General features: G+C 49.5%; 1 protein-coding gene and 1 pseudogene across 27 annotated transcripts in view; both read left to right on the top strand.

Annotated features, from left to right (window-relative positions):
* The window catches only part of EPB41L1 (erythrocyte membrane protein band 4.1 like 1), a 177856-nt gene that overhangs the window by 43904 nt on the left and 112289 nt on the right, over positions 1–21663 (top strand). For 3 of the 27 annotated variants that reach the window (XM_063633613.1, XM_055266196.2, XM_063633611.1), the window contains exon 1: positions 14712–14783. The exons of 6 other annotated variants lie outside the window; for them this stretch is intronic. The gene's annotated coding sequence lies outside the window, so the exon portion shown is untranslated. Of the gene's footprint in view, positions 1–13431; positions 13487–14686; positions 14784–21663 lie in introns of those variants that run through there. 18 more of the 27 variants (XM_063633628.1, XM_063633625.1, XM_063633624.1 and 15 more) reach the window with 11 other exon arrangements.
* Positions 21473–21583, top strand: LOC129474959 (uncharacterized; annotated as a pseudogene).

The raw sequence follows: 21663 nt of genomic DNA, 5'->3' as shown, positions 1-21663 counted from the left end.
TTCGAGATCAACCTGGCCAACATGGTGAAACCCCATCTCTACTAAAAATACAAAAATTAGCCAGGCGTGGTGGTGGGCACCTGTAATCCCAGCTACTCAGGAGGCTGAGACAGGAGAATTGCTTGAACCTGGGAGGCAGACATTGCAGTGAGCTGAGATTGTGCCCCTGGGTGACAGAGCAAGACCCCGTCTCAAAAAAAAAAAAAAAAGAAAAGGGACAGTAGCACCTACAGTAGTGTCATGGTCATGAGACTTGATCAAAATAACAGATATGAGCATGCCTAATGAGGTGGTACACAGTAGGCACTCAATAACTACTTCCTTTCCAGCTCTCCCTTCTCTGCACTTAGGAGCTTGGACAAGTCACCTAATCTTGGTTTACTTTCCTCATCTATCAAATGTGAATAATCATCATCCAGCCCTGCCTACTTCACCAAATTGCGATCCCAGGAGATAATGAGAAAGCTCTTTGTAAATTGCTTAAGGGCTTGTAGCTGTGATTTTTAATTATAATAATCATCATCATGATAACCCTTGGCCATTGTCATATCCGCTGCATTCTCCTCAGAGCCCAGCCCAGCCCGCTCCTCTCCTGAGACAGGTCCTCTTTGCCTCTTTGTGCTCAGAGGCATCCCATGAAGTGTCGCCTCTGTCCAAGTCAGGACGACCTTAGAGATGGTCCTTGCCATTGCCCTTATTAGCCTGAGGAGGGAAACATGTTCAGGGAGAAAAAGTGACACCCGCAAAGTCACACAGCTGGTCAGTGGCAATTGGAACACCTTATCTGTGGCTCCCGTCTTCAGTCTGAACAGTGCTTTTTCCCTAGTTGCAACTTTAGGCCCAGAAGCAGGAGCTCAGGGCAGATAGATGCATGGAGTGGGCTCTGCATATGTTCCGGAGGTGAGGATGCAACAGGAGAGTGTCCTGCTAAGTCAGGATTAGAACCCCAAGAAAGGGGTCCCTGGGCTCTGAGTGAGCAGCCTGAATGGGCGGGTTGTTCTGTTATCACTCTGGCTATGGCCATCTCTGCCTACTCTGGTGGGAGGGCCACCATGCGGTGCTCTGGAGTCTAGATGTAACCCAAAGCTTCAGTGTCCCTATTGACAGCCAGGGTGGCATTTCTCAGCAGGTCCTGTCCCTCTAAGCCTTGCCTTGGTGGGTCTAGGGAAGGCTCTGGGAAAGAGAGATGGCTTATACTGCCCTGGTAGTTTCTGGCAAGTCATCTTCCTTTCCCCCCACACTGGGGAAGCCCCTCCTTGGCCCCTTGATTCTTCTTTCCTTTCCTCCCTCCTCTTCTCAGTTTGCTCTCTCCCTTCTGTCTGCTTTCTCCCCTTCCCTCTCCCCACCTTGTCCCCAGATTAGAGGTCTAAAGATAGAGTCTCCAGGCCCACTTCAGGTGGGTGGTTTTGGGTTTGCTTGAGGCCACCTAGAATTAGAAAGTCTAGAGTCTTCCTCATAAGAGGCTCACTCTGGTGACTTATAATCAACTGCCTATGTTTATTGGCTTACTGTGTGCCAGGCCCTGTGCTAAGCGCTTTACATGCCTTATGTCTTTTAATCCTTACAACTACCAAGCGAGGCAGAGATGATGATCCCTGTCGTATTACAGGAGGCTAAATAACTTGCCCAAGGCCTACGCAGTCCTCAGCCAGCAAGTGGCACAGCTGGGATTTCAATCTAGATCTGTCCGAAGTCCACTGGTATTCTTGAGTCTTTCCTATACGGCCTGTGATGGAGCCTGTGGGAGCATTTAGGTGTCCACAGAGGGGCATGCATTTGCTCAAATTCAAAGAACAAATTGTTGACTCTGAGAGCAGGGCTTCCAATCCAGGAATCTTCCCTCCCAGGCTTGCACTCTGCCAGCACCTCTGGGACTGGCCTTTCTACAGCATCAGCCTTGGGGCCCGCCAAGGCTCTGAGCCCATCTGGTTCTAGGCAGCTACCCACCTGTAGGAGAGACACTGCATCGGTGCGGGGGGTGGTGACAGGGCCCATCTGAAGGTACTTGCCTTTTTTCCTAGTTATTGTTTTGTCTCTGGCCACCTCAATTTTTCATTGAATCAACTCTTCCACTTAAAGAAGCATATCATCTGCAAAGAGCATTACTTTTGTCTCCTCAGAAGGGTGCTTGGGAGCTTGGATATGCTGCAGGCTCAGTGATGGGTGGAACTCTGGAAGAAGTGGGGAGGGAGGCAGAGACTGGAGCCAGGAGACCCAGGTTCAGAGGTACATATCCACCAGAAGAAAAAAAGAAGGAGCTGGCCTGAGCGCCAGAGGGAGGCCTGGAGAGAGGGAGGAATAGGAAACCTGCTCTCACCCCAAGTGCAGCTCAGGAGTCCAGACTCCCTCCCAGGCAGGGCTGCTGGTCTCAGAGTGTCACTCAGGAATCTGGGCAGCTGCAGTCAGCTTGTTGAGCCTCCACCCACCCCAACCGAGACCATTATGTTGGTCAGCCTGGCCCAGCCCAGCCACCTGCCTGCCTGATCAGGTGGCTCAGTCAGAAGAGACCTTGGTGAAGGAGTGGTGGCTTTGAAACTTCTATCCACAGAGCCACTCTTCACAGGCAAGGGAGCAGAAGTTCAATTTGTAAAACAGCTAAAAGGGGGAGCAGCTTGGCACCCCACCCCATCCCCCTCCCTCCTAGGGTTCCCTAAGGCTGGGCTTCTGAAACTTTGTTCCCTCTAAAAGCAACAAAAGTGAGCATGCTAAAAAGCAAAACAAAACAAAACCTGTGTGCCATAGCTCATGCCTGTAATCCCAGCACTTTGGGAGGCTGAGGCAGGTGGATCACCTGAAGTCAGGGTTCGAGACCAGCCTGACATGGTGAAACCCCGTCTCTAGTAAAAATACAAAAATTAGCTGGGCATGGCTACATGCACCTGTAATCCCAGCTACTAGGGAGGATGAGGCAGGAGAATCGCTTGAACCTGGGAGGCGGAGGTTGCAGTGAGCTGAGATCACGCCATTGCACTCCAGCCTGGGCGACAGAGTGAGAGTCTGTCTCAAAAAACAAAACAAAACAAAAAACAAAAAAACCCAACACTCTTTTTCCAGGACTCACCCAAGAGATTCAAACCCAGCTGCTCCATGGGCGGGGTGGGGGGTGGGCGTCAGATCCGAGGTGGGGCCCCGGAAGCAGCCTGCTGTAACAGGCTCCCCATCGAGATGATTGGGACACAGATGGTTCTCAGATTGCCCTTGTAGAAGGCTGGCCTCAGATGTTCATGAACTTCTGAAATGGCATGCACAGTGTTAAGAGTGTGCATTGTCCCCAGGAGAGGATCCACAGGCACCATCTGTCTTGGAGTCACAACCCATACAACTTTTAGAACTGCTGTCTTCAGGGTTGTTTTATGGAGTTGGAGCCTAACGTCTAGAGAAAGGTCACCAGGGAGCCAGTGGCAGAGCTGGATGGAGAGGACTGGTCTCTCATGCCTCTTAGCACATTGCTGGCTTTGCTGCTATGAAGGTGGTCAGGGACTGTAGACCTGTCCCTCTGTCTGGGCCTCAGTTTTCCTAGCTGTAAAATGGGGTTTGGACAGGATAATCCCAAGTTTCCATGCATCTTTGATCTGTGGTTCTGGAAGTCAGGTCTCCTGCTGCCCAGTCCAAGTTCTTTGTCCTTTTCCTTGCTCCTCCCTGGCTTCACCCACCACTGGGGGGACCTCCCCCTTTAGCATCTTCCATCTTCAGAGATTCTGGACACAGCCTGCATTCTGGCCCCTTGAATCCCTTCTGTCTGACCACATGCCCAAATGCTCAAGCCCTTTCTCCCTTTCCGTCCCCACTCACCATAACTGAGCAAGGTGCCTGTGAATCTGGGGAAGCTCAAGGTGGCCTCTGTTCAGAGCTGGACATGTGAGTCAGTGCCAAGGGGAGGGCTGCGAAAACTAACTTCCTGAGGCTCCTGGGACACACCCAGTGCTTCCTATGTCTTTGCCCTAGCTCCCTCTGTTCCTCCCTGCCAAGAATGCCACCCCCTCCATTCCCCAATCACTGTTGAAATACTGTCTGCCTTTTCAAGGCTCAGCTCAGATGCCAGCCTATGTCCTACAAAGCCTTGTAAGCCCTCCCCCTCACCCCAAGATGAAATTTGTCTGTAACTCCTCTGCACACCCTTAATACCTTATCTGTTCCCCTCTGGGGGATGAGTTCTGTTTGGTCTTAGCTTTATCCAGGGAGGTGGCTTTTTTTTTCCACCAGGTTGTGAGCACTTTGTGAGTAGGTTGTGAGTCTTATTCTTTGCTTCCCAGCACCCAGCATGGGGCTGTGCACAGAACAAGTGCTTAATTGAGGCTTACTAAGTTTGCAGAATCTGCCTCCAGCACTGGGCTGAGCTGGCCTCTTTACAGCCCCTATGGCCCATGTCACTGGCAGGCCATGGTTTCTCACAGGGCCCCTCCCTCTATTTGTGGATTGGAGGGAGGCCAAATAGGGCAATAAGAACTTAAATTCCAATCTTGATTCTGCCGTTTCTGGGCTGTGTGACCTTGAGCAGATCACTTCCCCTCTCTGAGCCTTAATTTTCTCAGTTTAAAACAAAGAGGTAGGGATGACAAGTCTATTGGGGGCTTGGGTGAATTAACTGAAGTGCTTTGTGTAAAATGCTGATAAAAGCATTGTAAAGAACAAATGGCTAATAATGATTATGATATGATTTATTATTTTTTGGTTAATAGTTATTACCATTGTTTCTTTTTCTTTTTTCTTTTTTTTTTTTTTTTGAGATGGAGTCTTGCTCTGTTGCCCAGGCTGGAGTGGAGTGGCGGGATCCAGCTCACTACAAGCTCCACCTCCCGGGTTCATGCCATTCTCCTGCCTCAGCCTCCCGAATAGCTGGGACTACAGGTGCCTGCCACCGTGCCCGGCTAATTATTTTTGGATTTTTAGTAGAGACAGAGTTTCACCATGTTAGCCAGGATGGTCTCGATCTCCTGACCTCATGATCTGCCCACCTCGGCCTCCCAAAGTGCTGGGATTACAGGTGTGAGCCACCTCCCCGGCATTATTACCGTTGTTTCAACAAACATCTACTACATTCTGAGCATTGTGCTGCGGGGGCCAGGGTGAGAGACAAAAAAAATAATGACAGGAGTTCCTTGGTCTCCAGGGTCTTAAGGTCAAATGAGGCAGTAAGACTCTAGTATAAGAAGTCAGTGTCTGGCAGAGATGTGGCTGAGTGAGTTGAGGGGTGAGTCGTTAGTGTAGACACTAGGCTAGAGGTGACATTTCAGCCAGAAGGGCATGAAGTAGGAAGGGCAATGACAGGCTTGGAGGAGACCCATATTCCCTGTGGAGAATGGGGAAGTGGGATGCATATTTGGAGAGTTTCAGGAAGGAGGTGGGAAAGAGCAGAGCGGAAGCAGAGTTAGAATCTCCCTGCAGAAGGGGCATAGGGTCGGCACCCCGGATGAAGCAGGAGCTTCAAGCTTTGTTTTGCCAAGAAGAATTTGGGGGAGTGATGACTCATGGTGCCGCCATTGAGAGTAAGAGAGAGACTGCCGGGAAGGTGGGGTAGAAAAATGAGGCTTTATGGCAGAGAGAGTGGGGACCAGGGAAGTGGGGGGACATTGTCCCTCTCTGCCCAGGCTTGTGCTAAGAATGGTGGCAACTGGGCTTCAGTTCCGGGCTTCTGCAGGGCTGCCTGTTTATCTGGCCAAGATTGGGATTTGAACATTGATGTCTGAAGTTAAAGCACGAAATGACTCCAGAAATGTCAGAATCTCTATATGTCAGAGCCCACCAGCAGAAGCGATCTCTGAATCCACCTCCCTCATGCCACACTATGCAGGTGGGAAGCAGAGGCCTAGGAGGAGGAGATGGCACCCAAGAACACCGAGTGAACTGGCCTCGCGCACTCTGGATGGGCTGTGGACCTAGGCCTGTGTTAGGGTGAGGAGGGGGCCAGGGAACCCATGAAGGATGTACATGACAAGCAAACGTCAAGCTGGGAGCAGTCTGTTGCTAGGGTGTGTGCGTGATCCCAGGTGAGTGGGATGTGAGTGGGCTGGAGCCGTCATCATTCCAGGCTTTCCTTCCGGAAAAGGAGAAAGGGCCACATAGGTGGGAACCAGGGGAATATTGGGATGTGGGGGAAATCAGGGGGTGGCTTGAGAAGAGGAGGCTGTTGCCAAGCAGCAAGAGACATGACTGTATGAGAACAGCACAGGCACCCTAGCGTCTGTGGGCCTGGCATTGTACAGCCCTGGACTGTAGTGGTATCACCGCCATTGCAGGGGAAGAAACCAGGGCTCCCAAGGTCAGAGCTAGGAAGAATGGAGTCAGGAGTGGCATCCAGGGCTGGAGGACTTCAAAGCCATGTCTCTGGCATGCCCTGGATGGCAACCTTTCCAGTTCTTGTGAGGTCCTGGGGTCAAAGGGGTCAAGGAGGTACTCAGCCCAGGGCAAGTCATCTTTCGCTTCCTTTCACTTCTTCTCCATCAATCTGCCCATTGAGTGGGCCTGTTTTCTTCTACTTTACCCACCCCTCTTAATTTGTTGATGAAAAATATTTATTGAGCACCTACTATGTGCCAGGCACTGCCCTTGATTTCACGGAACTTATGCCATTGCTCCTTGGCACAGAGTGCTATCCCACATTGCCAGGGAGGGATGGGAAGAAGGAGGGGAGGGGGCCACTGGCCACTTCTCTCTCCCTTTACATGATCCCCTCCCTCTTCTCAGCCTCTATCCCCTTGCAAATGCCCCTAGCCCCAGATGGTTCTTGTTGGAACTACCTCCTGCTGAAATGAAAACCAGTCAGAGTTAATTGTTAAACCTAATAGCTGGTGAGAGTTTCACTCTCCTGGGCTGGTGGGAGGGGGGCTGCACCCCAGGGGAGGGGTGGAGTCACCCAGGTTTTTCTGGCTGGTACCTGCCACCTTTTCCCTACTCTGCAATCTGCTTCCAGGGCCCTCTCCTCCCCTCCTTCCCAGGGGGCAGGCTGCCATCTGGCCCTTTCCCCTGCCTCCAGCTAAGGTGACCCTGGGAGGTGAGCACTGGCTCTGGCCTTAGTCCAAGGGCCTCTGGGTGAGTGCTCTTAGGGGAGGTGTGGGGGAGGGCAGGGTGCCTAGCCCTGGAAACCTGCCCAGAGGCCAGGCAGCCAGTGGACCTTGCTGGCTTTGCCTCCTGCTGGGCGTGGGTGGGGGAGCTAAGGATGGTGCCACAGTGGCCTAAGCCCTGCACACAGGACCACTGCCTGTGCAGCCCATGCCATGCCGTTCTGCTCTCCTTCCCTTTTGTCCTCTTCATTGAGTTTCTTATTCTGGGCCATTCTCTGCCAAAAGACTGGGAGATTTGGGCACCCTGAGAATAGTGGCAAAGGCTTATTACTTCTAGAAGGCTGAGCCTCAGGGTAGGCTCCTGCCAAAGTTTAGGGACAGAGCTCAGGGTTCCGAGTCAGCAGGCCTAGTCAAAGCTAGGTGACTTTGCACAGGTGACTTACCTCTGGGAGCCACAGCCTCATCCTCTGAACACTACAGGAGTTCCTATTTTGGGGACATTTGAGGGGTCAGTGAAGGACACAGGGTACTCAGATCCCATTGTCACCATCACTGTGTAGGCAGGCACCAGAGGTAAATATTAATTTTAGGTTCAGTAGGGTTTTGTTGAATGAGGAGATACCATTCTATTCAGAGGTAAGCTCACAGAGGTAAGTCAGCTTTACCTCCGAGGCTTAGCTCTGGGCCAGGGCCAAGGAGGTCACCAGCCCAGGCCCTCAAGGACTTGACTGCAGAGCTGCAGCTGCCCTATACAGCAGCCATTAGTCACATGTGGCTAGTGGACATGTAAAATGTGGCTAGTACCACCAAGGAACTGAACTTTTTGAACTCTGTCGCCCAGGCTGGAGTGCAGTGGCACAATCATTGCAACGTCTGCCTCCCAGGCTCAAGCGATTCTCCTTCCTCAGCCTCTGGAGTAGTTGGGATTACAGGCATGCCCCACCATGCTTGGCTAATTTTTTGTATTTTTAGTAGAGATGGGGTTTCACCATGTTGTCTGGGCTGGTCTCAAACTCCTGAGCTCGGGCAAAGTAATCCCAAAGGATTTCAGGCATGAGCCACCACGCCCAAGCCGAATTTTAAATTTTATTTAATATTTAATTGTATTTGATTTTAACTAATTTAACATTGTAAAAGAATGCTCCCTTCATTTATTGACAAACTATACGTGTTTGGAAACTTAGATTTGAGAATATACCTTTTTTTTTGTTTTTTTTTTTTTTGTTTCTGAGACAGAGTCTCGCTTTCGCTCTGTTGCCCAGGCTGGAGTGCGATGGCATGATCTCAGCTCACTGCAACCTCCATCTCCCGGCTCCAAGCAATTCTCCTGCCTCAGCCTCCTGAGTAGCTGGGATTACAGATGCGTACCACCACACCCGGCTAATTTTTGTATTTTTAGTAGAGATGGGGTTTCATCATATTGGTCAGGCTGGTCTTGAACTCCTGACCTCATGATCCACCTGCTTCGGCCTCCCAAAGTGCTGGAATTACAGGCGTGAGCCACCGCACCAGGTTTTTTTTTTTTTTTTTTTTTAAATCATAAAGGCGGCTGGGCACGGTAGCTCATGCCTGTAATCCCAGCCCTTTGGGAGGCCGAGGTAGGTGGATCACTTGACATCAGGAGTTCGAGACCAGCCTGGCCAGCATGGTGAAACCCCCGTCTCTACTAAAAATACAAAAATTAGCCAGGCGTGATGGCACATGCCTGTAATTTCAGCTACTCAGGAGGCTGAGGCAGGAGAATTGCTGGAACCTGGGAGGTGGAGATTGCAGTGAGCTGAGATCACACCACTGCACTATAGCCTGGGCGACAGAGTGAGACTCCATCTTAAAAAAAAAAAATTGTAAAGGCAAGGAGAATCTAAATATCTTATGAATATTTAGCATCTGAATCAAGATGTGTTGTAAGTATAAAATACACACTGGATTTAGAAGAGGATGTATTAAAAAATGTAAAATATCTCTATAGTCTTTTTCATTTTAGTTTTAATCTTTTTTTTTTTTTTTAGAGACAGGTTCTCACTCTGTTGCACAGGCTGGAATGAGTGGCATGATCATAGCTCACTGCAACCCTTAAACTTCTGGACTTAAGGGATCCTCCCACCTCAGCTAGTAGCTGGGACTATAGGCATGTGTCACGTCACCCAGCTAAATTTTTTTATTTTTTGTAGAGACAAGGTCTTGCTATGTTGGCCAGGCTGGTCTTGAACTCCTGGTCTCAAGAGATCCTTCCGCCTCAGCCTCCCAAAGTGTGGGGATTACAGGCGTGAACCACCGTGCCGGGCCTATAGTATTTTTTACATTGATTACATGTTGAGATAGATATATTGGGTTAAATGAATATATTATGAATATTAATTTCTCTTATTCCTTTGTGCTTTTTAAAATGTAGCTACTAAGGCCAGGCACGATGGTTCACACCTGTAATCCCAGCACTTTGGGAGGCCGAGTCAGGCGGATTGCTTGAGACCAGGAGTTCGAGACCAGCCTGGGCAACATGGAGAAACCCTGTCTCTACTGAAAATACAAAAATTAGCCAAGCATGGAGGTGCACACCTGTAACCCCAGCTATTTGGGAAGCTGAGGCATGAGAATTGCTTGAACCTGGGAGGTGGAGGCTGCAGTGAGCCAAGATCGTGCCACTGCACTCCAGCCTGGGTGACAGAACGAGACTCTGACTCAAAAAATAAAATAAAATAAAATGTAGCTACTATAAACTTTTAAATTACATACGTGGCTCGCATTATATTTCTATTTGACAACACTATTGTAGACGGAGTTGAGTTAGGCACATTTGATTAATAACAGAAGACTACATAAAGACTAGTTATTTGGGGAAGGTTGGGAGGTCAATGAAGGACAGATATTCCCCACCTCACCCCAGCCCGGGCCTTGCCGCTTGGTGGAATGTTACCTTGGACAGCCCCATAGCCTCGAGGATGAGTTCAGGGCTTCTTTTTTTTTTTTTTGAGACGGAGTCTTGCTCTGTTGCCCATAATGGAGTGCAGTGGCACGATCTTGGCTCACTGCAAGCTCCGCCTCCTGGATTCACACCATTCTCTCGCCTCAGCCTCCCGAGTAGCTGGGACTACAGGCACCCGCCACCACGCCTGGCTAATTTTTTTTTGTATTTTTAGTAGAGACAGGGTTTCACTGTGTTAACCACGATGGTCTCGATCTCCTGACCTCATGATCCACCCGCCTCGGCCTCCCAAAGTGCTGGGATTACCAGCCACCGCTGTGTGAGCCACCGCGCCCGGCTGAGTTCAGGGCTTCTGATGGCAAATGAAAAACCTTGGTCTGGGTCCTCGTCCTGGCCATGCTCTTCACTTGCTCTGTGTGTGACCTTGGGCACTTCTCTTTGCTGAACTTGAGCCTTTCATCTGCAAACTGAGACTAATGGTGGTTGAGGGGATGGCCTGAGAAATAATCCAAGTGAGTATTTAGCACAGTGCCTGGCATGCCTAAGCAGTCATGTATTTGCTATGTGGTGATTGCTACTACTGTTAGTGTGGGGGCTGTTGCCACGACAGTACTGTTGCATCCAGCGGCTCATATTCAGTTATTCCATGTGCCTCAAGGGGACATTGGCCACAGGGGAAGAAGTTAAAATAGCTTGAAGATGGGAGTTGGGATGGGGATTTGGGGCTGCTTTGTAGGATACCTCAAGAGATTGCTTGGTTTTCAGGTAGCTCCTTGGATATTCCTTTCTGCAAGTGATCAGGCAAAGATAAATTCCATTTTACAGATGAGGAAGCTGGGGCCTGTGAAGGGAAAGTGACCTGGCTATGCAGCCGGAACCTGAATGCAGGACATTCTGCCCCTGTCGTGGTGGTATTGGAGCCAGCTAATGCCACCATTCGAGTTTGCAGGAGCAGCACCTGACCAGAAATCCAGAGCTTGTAAGCAATGGTTATTATTAGTCTTCTATAACTGGAAAGGATCTTGACATTGTTTTTTTGTTTTTTTTTTTCTCTTGAGACGGAGTTTCGCTCTTGTTGCCCAGGCTGGAGTGCAATGGCGCAATCTCGGCTCACCGCAACCTCTGCCTCCCGGGTTCAAGCGATTCTCCTGCCTTAGCCTCCCTAGTAGCTGGGATTACAGACGTATGCCACCATGCCCGGCTAATTTTGTATTTTTAGTATAGACGGGGTTTCTCCATGTTGGTCAGGCTGGTGTTGAACTCTCGACCTCAGGTGATCCGCCCGCCTCGGCCTCCCAAAGTGCTGGGATTACAGGCATGAGCCACTGCGCCCGGCCTTGACATTGTTTAGTACAACGGTCTCATTCTGAAGTCGAAGAAACAGAGATGAGGGAGACAGAGCGAGAGAGAGAAAGAGAGAGAGAACTGCTGATCACATAGCAAGTTGGTGGCCAAGCTGGAACTGATTCTGTTTGCTTAGATCCAGCCTTCAGCTCAGCCCCAGCAGGATGGATGGCCCTGCTTGTCAGTGCCCTTCTCTCCTGCCCAGTCCCCAGAGAGGGCTGCTGAGAAAGAGGCTTTTGTTTCATCAGCTCCTCCTGGTTTCCTCTCAAGGTAGCTACACATATGTGCACACACACACACTCACACCCATTGGCCCCAGTTTGCATTTGTTACACACACACACTCTCACATCCCATTGGCCTCAGTTTGCTTTACACACACACACACACACACACACACACACCCCATTGGCCTCAATTTGCATTTGTCCCTATTCCAGGTTTAAAGGGCCCTGAAATTTGAAGCCTATCCACACATATCTACTTTCTGGGTATCCACGGAGAGACGATGGGCTTTTTCATCAAGGAGGCCTGAGTTCAAATCCTTCTTCTGTCTCTGATTCTCTCTGTGACCGTGGGCAAGTCACTTGTTCTTTTTTGACTTCAACTTCCTCATTTGAAAAGCAGGAACGGGAATGGTATGTGTACAACCTAGTGGTTTAGCTGGGCTCCAGACCCCAGCCGCCAGTGTAGGGGTCTCAGCTCTGTCACTTATTCACCGCCTGGTCTTCAGTGAGTCATTTCATCCTTCTAGGTCTCAGTTTCCCCACCTTTGAATGGTGCTGCTACCTCTTGGACAGTTGTGATAAGGCACCTTGCTGAGCTGTTCACAGGTGTCATCTCATTTAGTCCCCTCTATTAGCCCTGGAAGCAGACACTATTACTCCTATTTTCCAAATGAGGAGTAAAGTGACTTGCCCTGGGCCACATAGCTAGTAAGTGTTAGAACCAGAATTCAAACAGGTCTGAGTTAATCCAGAGCCTAAGCTCATAAACTACTGTATGTTCTTCCTATTCACCTGAGTTTCACATTCTACATGAAGTAGGAACCCTCATCCCACCTGGAGACTGACTGTTCTGAGTGTGTGAGTCCAGGGTGCCTATAGCTTCTCGCTCCAAGTCTCCTGCCCCATTGCATACTAAGCCGGACCTGCGGTTGGAGCTCAAAGAAGATTGAAAAAGTACTTACATACTCTGAGTGAATTACACCAGAACAGGATGTGAATGCTAAAAAGACCCCGAGGGAGGCCGGGCATGGTGGCTCATGCCTGTAATCCTAGCACTTTGGGAGGCTGAGGTGGGTGGATCACTTGAGGTCAGGAGTTTGAAACCAGCTTGGCCAACATGGTGAAGCCTCGTCTCTACTAAAAATACAAAAAATTAGCTGGGCATTGTGGCGCACACCTGTAATCCCAGCTACTTGGGAGACTGAGACAGGAGAATCGTTTGAACCTGGGATGCGGAGGTTGCAGTGAGCAGAGATCGTGCCACTGCACTCCAGCCTGGGCGACAGAGCGAGACTGTGTCTCAAAAAAAAATAGAAAAGAAAAGAAAAGACTCTGAGGGATCACTGATTCCAACCATATTTATTTCACAGATGGGGAGACTGAGGCAAGGAAAGGCCAAGTGGACAGCAGGGGGTATAACCATGGCACCTGAGGAGGCACCTGGAGGTTGGGGCCCCTGCTTTCCCTCCTCCCCATACATCTAGTCCACCAGCAAGTTCTGGGGATACCACCTCTTAAATACCTCTTGAGTCCGTCCACCTCTTTCTGTCTCTTCTGCAACCACCCTAGCCTAGGCCCTCGTCATATCTCCGCTGGATAATCACAACAACCTCTTAACTGATGTTCCTTCAGCTTCCCCTGCCCCTCTTCCGTCCTCTACCCTGCAAGCCAGTGGTTTCTCTTTGCTCTTACAATAAAGAGCAAGTCTTCACCTTGGCCTCCAAGGTCCTTCGCTGCCTGGCCCCTGCTGCCGCTTCAGGTGCATATTTGTTACTTTCTATTTTGCTTTCCACCTTGTCACAAAGCCTTTTTGTTTAACAGGTTCAGCAACTTCCTTAAGGTGCCTCAGAGAGTCAAATGCCAGCCTCTCAATTTCCAGCACATGCTGGGCTCATGAACTCCTGTTCTGAGGAGCTAACGCTGTTTCCTCCCTCTAGGTGCCTGACTGACAGAAGTTCTTGCCCCCAGGGAGCTGGTGTGGACAGAGGAGGGGTGAGTGTTCTGGAGGCACAGCCTTATTATTCTCCTTCTGCTGAGGTTGGACGAAGAGGTCTTCGAGACCCTCAGGCTCTCGATTTTTGACATATTTGACTGCTGGGGAAGTGTGAGGCTTTGTCTTGGCCACTTGTTTTCTGGTGGCATTGAAAACAGGGGCAGTGCTGGGGGCCTTCCCTGGTTTTGGCTTGTTTTGGGGTAGGGGCTGAAATGCATATTCATCAAGCTCTGTATTCAACAACAGGCTTTGCCTCTATTGCTCATCCATGCCACCGTGGCTGGTGAAGGATGGTGCTGGGCCTGGAAGCTGGCCCCATGGCCTTTGCCTGCCTTTGCTTCACCACTCCTAGGTCATAGACTAGATTCAGGAGAGAGTGCTTTCATCCTGGCCCTGCCCGTTGACTACTATGTGACCTTCCTTTCTATTGTCCTCAGAGTCGAATCAGCATTGTTGGGTCAGGGGATGGGGGAAAGTAGGGTCAGACTAAATGAGTTGTTTTCAAACTTTCCAGCAGGGAACTCTCCTTTTCCATTGCACCCCAAAGAATATCAATGTGCAAAACAGCTAAAGGAGTTGCAGTGTGGGTTGGAGCTGGTGTGGGGCTGGCCAATTCCTCAGCCCCCAGCAGCCCCCAGACAATGCAATTGACCTTTTCTTGGCTTTATGGAAGACACTTTGGAAACCACTGGCCTGGGGCGTGTCAAAGCTTCTTCCCAACTTGCAGGTGCTGTGACTCTGGCAGGGCGAGGGAGTAGAGAGGGAACTCAGCCAATGGAGTTACATTGACTGGGAAATTTCGAAGTAACATGCAAATGTCACTGTGATGTTATTAGTAAGGCACAACTGCCAGGGCTGTGATGTTGTCATTCTGGAGTCCTCTGGTTTTTAATTTTGGTTCGATATGAAGTATCTTTGTACCCCTAGGGAAACTTTCCGTTTGTGTGTGTGTGTGTGTGTGTGTATACGTGTGTGCACCTGTAGGGAGTGGGAACTATGGGGAATGAAGTGTGGCCGAGCCAGGCTGGGACAGGTAGAATGAATGGTGGGCAGAGCTGGGAGCATGTTGCTCCTGAGGGTGGTGGGGGTAGGGGGTGGCTTTAGCTCAGTTAAAAGGAGCGATTTGGCTCCTTCCTACAGGGGCCCCATGGAGATCTCTGGGCAGGAAGCACCGGGAACAAGGAATCCTCTGTCCGCAGCCACAGCACAGCCAGGACAGAGGAGGTGGATTAGAAGTTCCCGGGAGGGAGTCTGCCCAGCCTTTCCCTGACATTTGGGCAAGATGCAGAGCTCAAGGTATGTGCGCATAGGGAAGGTGGGGCTCCGTTAAGGGGAGGTAGAGATCGGCTCATACATTTATTCCACACGTTCCTCAAGCTTCCTGAAGCCTTTCAAGGAGCCAAGCTCAGAGGCAGACAGTTCTGTAGGAGTCAAAGCCAAGAAAGATGAGACTGTAGGTATTAACCACCATCAGTTTACTGAAGGAGACAGGAAATGTGAGAGATAATAGACTTTCACAGGCAGCTGGGTGCAGTTGGAGCTATTTGGCCTGTGTGTCTAGAGCCCCACATTCAAGTTCTTGCTCTACAGTAACAGTCTCATGACTTCCCCTTTCTGAACCCTCGTTTCTCCTTCTGTAGAACGCAGATGAACACATCAGCCCTAGCTACTTCTCAATGCTTTTCTAAGTGTCAATTAGAATAGAGTTTTTCAAATCTCTTTGGGCAGCAGAAACCCAATATTGTGAGCACTTGTAGCAGAACTTGTCTGGTTCTGGGGCAGTTTACCCAGAATTTTGCCCTCCTCATGGCTCTTAGTTTCCTGGGTGCTTTTGGAGATACCTCTGCAAATTCCCAGGGCTCTAGGAAGCAGGGTCCAAAGACCACTGGGTCAGGGTATTCTTGAGAACATGCTTTGAAAACTGCCCACTGCAACCCAGGTGATGGGGTGGTGCCACATACACAAGAGTAGTTATAATACTGGCTTCCGCTTGGCCCTGCCCATGGCCAGCACTGACCTTATCTTAGTTAGGCATGGCTTTTTTCCAGAAACCAGTGACATGGCTTTTTTCCAGAAACAATTGGGCATGGCTTTTTTCCAGAAACCAGTGACAAAAACTCAACTCAAAGTGGCTTTAAACCAAAAAATGACTTTAATGGATCCTGGGGCAGTTCATGGGACTGAAGAATAAGGAATCAGGTTGACTCTCTCTGCAATCACTGCTTGTCTCTCCCTTTTAAGCTGTCCTCTGTCCCAGCTTAGCAATCCAAACAGAAAAGGGAGACTCTTTTTCTTCTAGAATCTGTATGTCAATCCAAGGGAAGGACTCTGAGTGGTTCAATCACTGTTGCTGGGAGGATAGGAATATTCTGAGTGGCCAGGTGTGGGTCAGGTGCCTACCCATGTAGCTAATGTAGGGGCAGAGCTAGCACCAGACACAGGGGTAGTAGAAGGCTGTTGGCAGACCATGAGAACGTGCTAGGATATTAGTGGAACCCTAGGTTGTAACAGCTCATAGGCCTGCAAGGGGCTGTAACTCCCCTCTTCAGTTATAGTAATGCAAATGCCAACAATAATAACAATAGCTAATGTGCATTGAATTACTCTCCCTGTGCCAGGCATGTTCTATTGCTTTATGTGTATTCTTTCATTTAACTCTCATGACAGTCTTTGGGTAGGTCCTATTATTAGTATTATTTCCCCATATTATCAATGAGGAAACTGAGGCCCTGTTAAGTTAAGGCCACACTTTGAGTAAGTAAGGGAGCTGGGTTTCAAGCCCAAGGTGTCTGGCTTCAGAGACCATGCTCTGACTACTGCATCTCCAGCCTCTGTTTGGTAGGCCAAGTGGCCATCTTGCCTTTGCTTGTATGCACGGAGCTCATGACCTACAGAGGCAGCCCAGGCCGAGGTTGCACTGCTCTGCCTGTTGGAAAGGGCTTCCCTATGCAGTGCACATGTCTACCTCTGTACAAATCCATCCAGCCAGCATATGGCTCTGTGTTAGGTGTTTCAGGAGCTGTCAAGACAAATCATCCATGAACCTGCCTGAACTGTCACCATCACAATAAGTCACATTACTGACATTGTGCCAGGCTCCATGCTGAACTCTTTATGTGCATTATCTCATTTAATTGCAGCAACAGTCCAGGTGCAGTGGCTCACACCTGTAATCCCAGCACTTTGGGAGGCCGAGGCAGGTGGATCAATTGAGGTTGGGAGTTTGAGACCAGCCTGACCAACATGGTGAAACTCCGTCTCTACTAAAAATACAAAAATTGGCCAGGCATGGTGGCACACACCTGTAATCCCAGCCACTGAGGGGGCTGAGATAGGAGAATCACTTGAACTCAGGAGGTGGAGGTTGCAGTGAGCCGCAATCGTATGACTGCATTCCAGCCTGTGCGACAGAATAAGACTGTCTCAAAAGTGTAATAATAATAATAATTGCAACAACAACTCCAGAGAGTAGGTTCTGTTATTGTCCCCATTTTCCAGGGGAAACTGAGGCTCAGAGGGAATAAGTGACTAAGAAACTGCAAAGCTGGTATTTGAGTTCAGGTCTGCCTAGCTCCAGAGCCTGTACTAGAACCCACTACAGTCAGCTGTGTCCCCTAGAGGGGAATACATGTGTGCAGATGTGATTGTGACACAGTCAGCATGCAAATTGCCACTGACAGGGACAGGAGAAATGCAACTGGAGTTCAGAGGAGAGAGGTCAGGGAAAGGGGGAGAAGGGGACATTTGATCTAAGTTGAAGGGAACTAGGATTTGGACATTCAGTTCAGGGAGGGATCTCCAGGAAGGTTTGGAAGAGAGAAGCAGGGGTAGTGAAGTTTGGGGAGCACCAAAGAGCTGAGGTGGGGGTGAGGATGAGGGGTGTGGTGGCCAGCTGTGCTTTCAGGCCCCACAGAAGGTGCCTCCTTCTTCCAGACTTTCTCTTCTGAGATGTGAAGAGGTTTGATCTTCTCCGGGAGAGCTCAACACAGGTGCCCAGTTCCTTCCTTTCCTCCTGATGTGAGGCAGGCAGGCCCTATCTGGAGGGTAGACAAGGCACCTGGGCACCAACAGCTGTCAGTGCTTCATTCCCTTCTTCCTGGTGGTGAATGGCGGGAAGAATGGTCCATTCCTCAGGGATCAGCACTCTCTCCAGATAGCACAGTGCTCCAGGCACCAGAATGGCTGGACTAGCCATTCAGGAGGGTTCTCCATGTCCTCCCTGGACAGCAGGCTGAAGCACATGCCTCTCACCCATGGAGGGGCTCCTTTCTCCTGTGCCCTCCCTTAGCTAATCTCATCCATTTGTCAGAAGGTGGATAATGCCCCCAGAGGCCTGGGCTCTGTCCCTAAAGTGCCTTTGGATTTTTCTCCAAACAACACAGGTGGGAAATTGGGGGAAGATGTAGTGCTAGGAGCTCTCTTGGTTTCAAAGGACAGAAGAATAGCAGTTATTATTCTTGAGCTGGACTCACAGTGAGTCAGGGGTTTTATTACCCCATTTTGCAGATGAGGAAGTTGAGGTTCAGAGGAGGAAAATGATGCAAATGCAGTTGTCACATGAAATGTGAATGGCTGTGCCATTGTCTCCTGAAGGAGGGACATAAGCATGGAGACTCAACATGGAAAACTGCCCTTTCCCTCCCCTGCTCTTGCCCATCAATTTCTCCTCCTGTGGCAGTGGCTCTGAAATGCTGACTCTGGCTACCCTGGCTGCTCTCCATCCTCTCTTCTACCTGGTAACAGATCATTCCTCCTGGATTGCTACCTGCCTGAGAGCTAGAGGGATGTCTCTGGGGGACCCAGGCCTCAGGAATGTTGCCCACATAAGGTCCACACATCCAGTATTTTTCTGTGACTCTTACGGTATCTGGAGTCCCTGGATTTCTCCAATCCTTCTTGAAGGAATTCCAGCATTTCTGTAAGGGGAAAAGAGGCAGAGGACAGAAGAATTATGAAAGAATTATTCTGTCCTTAGGATCCTTCAACCCCATGGCCCTTATCACCTGGCTCACACTAGAACTAGAATCAAAGTCCTTTATATTTTTTTCTACAAAGGGCTTTTCAATTTATCATCTCATCTGATTTTCCTTGTAATCCTGAGAGATAAGGCAGGAAGGGTATAATTATCCCCATTTTGTGGGTGGGTTAACTGAGGCTCAGAGAAGGTAAGTAACTTCTCCAAGGTTACACGGATGATAGTGGCAGAGCAGGGCTAGAAGATAGAAGCCAGTGTCCAGGAATCCTGACCTTACTTCTCAGTCCCCAGTGCTGACAGCTACTGGGACAGCCTCTGGCAGGCCTCTTAGTCCCTCTCTACCTCCAGGACTCCCTCTCTGGTTCAGCCCAGTGTGGGGGAGGAGTCATGTCCCCAGTTCAGACCTTCCCAGGCTTCCTAAGGCCTCCAGAGTAAAGCCTCACTCACCACTTCTGTATTTGAGAGTTCCCCAAATCCAGTCTCAATCTACTGCTCTTGCCAATCTCAGCTAACATAACAGGCTAGTCTTTTCCTTCTGACAAGGTAGACAAGATTAGCCATTTGTTAGGGGGCATCCCTCTGTGGGATGTTGGAGGAATGGGTTTCAGCCTGCTTGCTGCTCAGGGAGTAGACAGGGAAACTGAGGCAAGGGTCAGCACAATCGCTGCATTCAGGACAGCTTAGAGAGGCAAGGCTAGGAAAAGGCTTGGACTGGGTTAATACGATGGGCCTTTCCGCAGGAAAATCTACTGCTTTGTTTCATTAAATGAAACACAGATGATGCGTGCCTATAATCTCAGCTACTTGGGAGGCTGAGGCAGGAGAATTGCTTGAACTGGGACCCGGGAGGTGGAGGTTGCAGTGAGCCAAGATCGAGCCACTGCACTCCAGCCTGGACTACAAGAGCAAGACTCCATCTCAAAAAAAAAAAAAAAAGAAACACAGAGTGTACCGAGTGCCTATCTTTTGCTCTACTTCTATCCCAGAGAATATCTTCCAAGGGGCACCCTAAGCTTTGTCAGAAAAGTAGCATCTGGGCCAAACCAGAACTAGAGACCCAGGTTCCTAAGGAGCATTGGAGGTTACAGCTCAGCACTTGCCAGAACAAATGGGATTCTGGAATTAGTGATGATGATTGCACAACTCCGTATATAAATATACTCAAGAGGAGTGAATTGTATGCTGTAAAGTGGTACATTTTATGGCATATGAATTATATCTCAATTTTTTTAAAAAAGAATACCTGGGATTATATTAGAGCATGCCCTGCACATATAGGTGCTTAATAGATATTTGTTGAATGAATGTATTAATGAATGTAACATTTATTTATTTATTTTACTTAAAAATTTTGTTTTGGCCGGGCGTGGTGACTCATGCTTGTAATCCCAGCACTTTGGGAGGCCGAGGTGGGCGGATCACTGGAGGTCGGTAGTTTGAGAACAGCCTGGCCAACATGTGAAACCCCATCTCCACTAAAAATACAAAAATTAGCCAGGTATGGTGGGGCACGCCTGTAATCCCAGCTACTCAGGAGGCTGAAGCAGGAGAATCACTTGAACCTGGTAGGGTTGCAGAGAGTCGAGATTGAGCCACTGCACCCCAGCCTGGGTGACGGAGCAAGACTCCATCTCGACGGAAAGCAAGAAAGCAGGAAGGAAGCGGGGAAGGAAGGGAAGGGAAGGGGAGGGGAGAGGAAGGGAGGGGAGGGGAGAGGAGGGGAGAGGAGGGGAAGGGAAGGAAAGGGACAAGGTGGACAGGGTAGGGTGTCTTCATGTCAGTCCAGGGTGCCCTTGAATCCTGTGATGAGATTAGGGCTGGCTTTGATTCAGAAGAGCAGGAGGAGTCACTGATGAATTTTAAGCAGGCGAGGAACAATGCTGGATTGCCCACCGCCCTCCATCCAGGGCAAGCCCATTTCAGCCCTTTCTTCAATACCACCTCCCTGCCCACCCTCCTCCTCTGTACCCTCTGCGCTGGTCACACGGTGAGCCTGAGAGAGGTGAACTTGAGCCCAGGGGTCCTCTCTCCCAGACCAAGCTAGTCCTTACTTCATCACTCCAAGTAGCCCTCTTCAGTTTGAGTCCACCCCTGATATTGCTGTTCTGGCCTTCAACTGATCACAGCTAGAAACTGTCGGTAACATTATCACTAAGCGCTAATAACCATTAAAACAGATGACCATTTATCATGCCCCTGCTCTAAGCCAGGCATGGTTATAAGTGATTCATTTCTGTATCACTTAAAGTCATTTAATCCTCATCCTAAGAAATGGGTTATAGTATAATCCCTAGTTGGCAGATCAGGAAACTGAGGCACAGAAAGGTGTCATAATTTGCCTGAGTGTTGGTGAAGCTGGGATTCAAAATGAGAGGCTGTGCTGAGTCTTATCCACTGGACTGTAGAGCACACAGGAGGGAAAGGGCAGTCAGTCCAGCTGAAGACTGAGTGAGCAAAGAGGGACTGGTCCGGTGAACTTGGCAAGCCACAGAAGCATACACAGGCCTCGAAGTCCATACATTCCGTGTGGTGGGCAATCTGCCTTTTGCCTTTGAATCTAGGATTTCTGAAGCTCTAGGCTGACCGTGTCCCTGTCTGTTTGATGTAGCCTGGCTAGAGCCTGAGCCCTGGACAGCCAGATTCATATTTTCTCTCTCATCTGTTTCTCTTTCTCCTACCCACCACCCCAGTGCTTGGGCCTAGAAATGGATTTTGCCTCCAGCTGCTCCTCCATTGTGTCCTGATTTAGTCCGCAAATTTTTATTAAAAACTCCAATTTTAGTGGAGTTCCTACCATACTCCAAACACTGTCCTATGTACTGGGATACAGAGGCGCACATGGCAGGTAAACACATGCTGTGGTCTGGATGTTTGTGTCCCCCTATAATTTATTTGTTGAGATCCTAACCGTCAAGGTAATGGTATTAAGAGGTGGGGCCTTTGGGAGGTGATGAGGTCATGAGGGCTCCACCTTCATGAATGGGATTAATGTCCCTATAAAAGATCCCAGAGCCTTTGGTAGTTCATGACCATGATGACTGGGTGTTCACGCATGTGTGTGAGATGTGCTGCCTTCAAACCTTGTTACAATGTACGATGTGAACGCATTACCTGTCTGACATGAAAAAAAAAAGAGAGAGTGATCTCAGGGAGCTAGATTTCCATTCTACCATATGATGACTAGCAGGAGCCATCTCTGAA

The sequence above is a fragment of the Symphalangus syndactylus genome, chromosome 24 (assembly GCF_028878055.3).
Source record: "Symphalangus syndactylus isolate Jambi chromosome 24, NHGRI_mSymSyn1-v2.1_pri, whole genome shotgun sequence".
Taxonomy (NCBI): Eukaryota; Metazoa; Chordata; class Mammalia; order Primates; family Hylobatidae; genus Symphalangus; species Symphalangus syndactylus.
The sequence above is the reverse complement of the archived record's forward strand: the minus strand, read 5'-3'. Positions and strand labels throughout refer to the sequence as shown.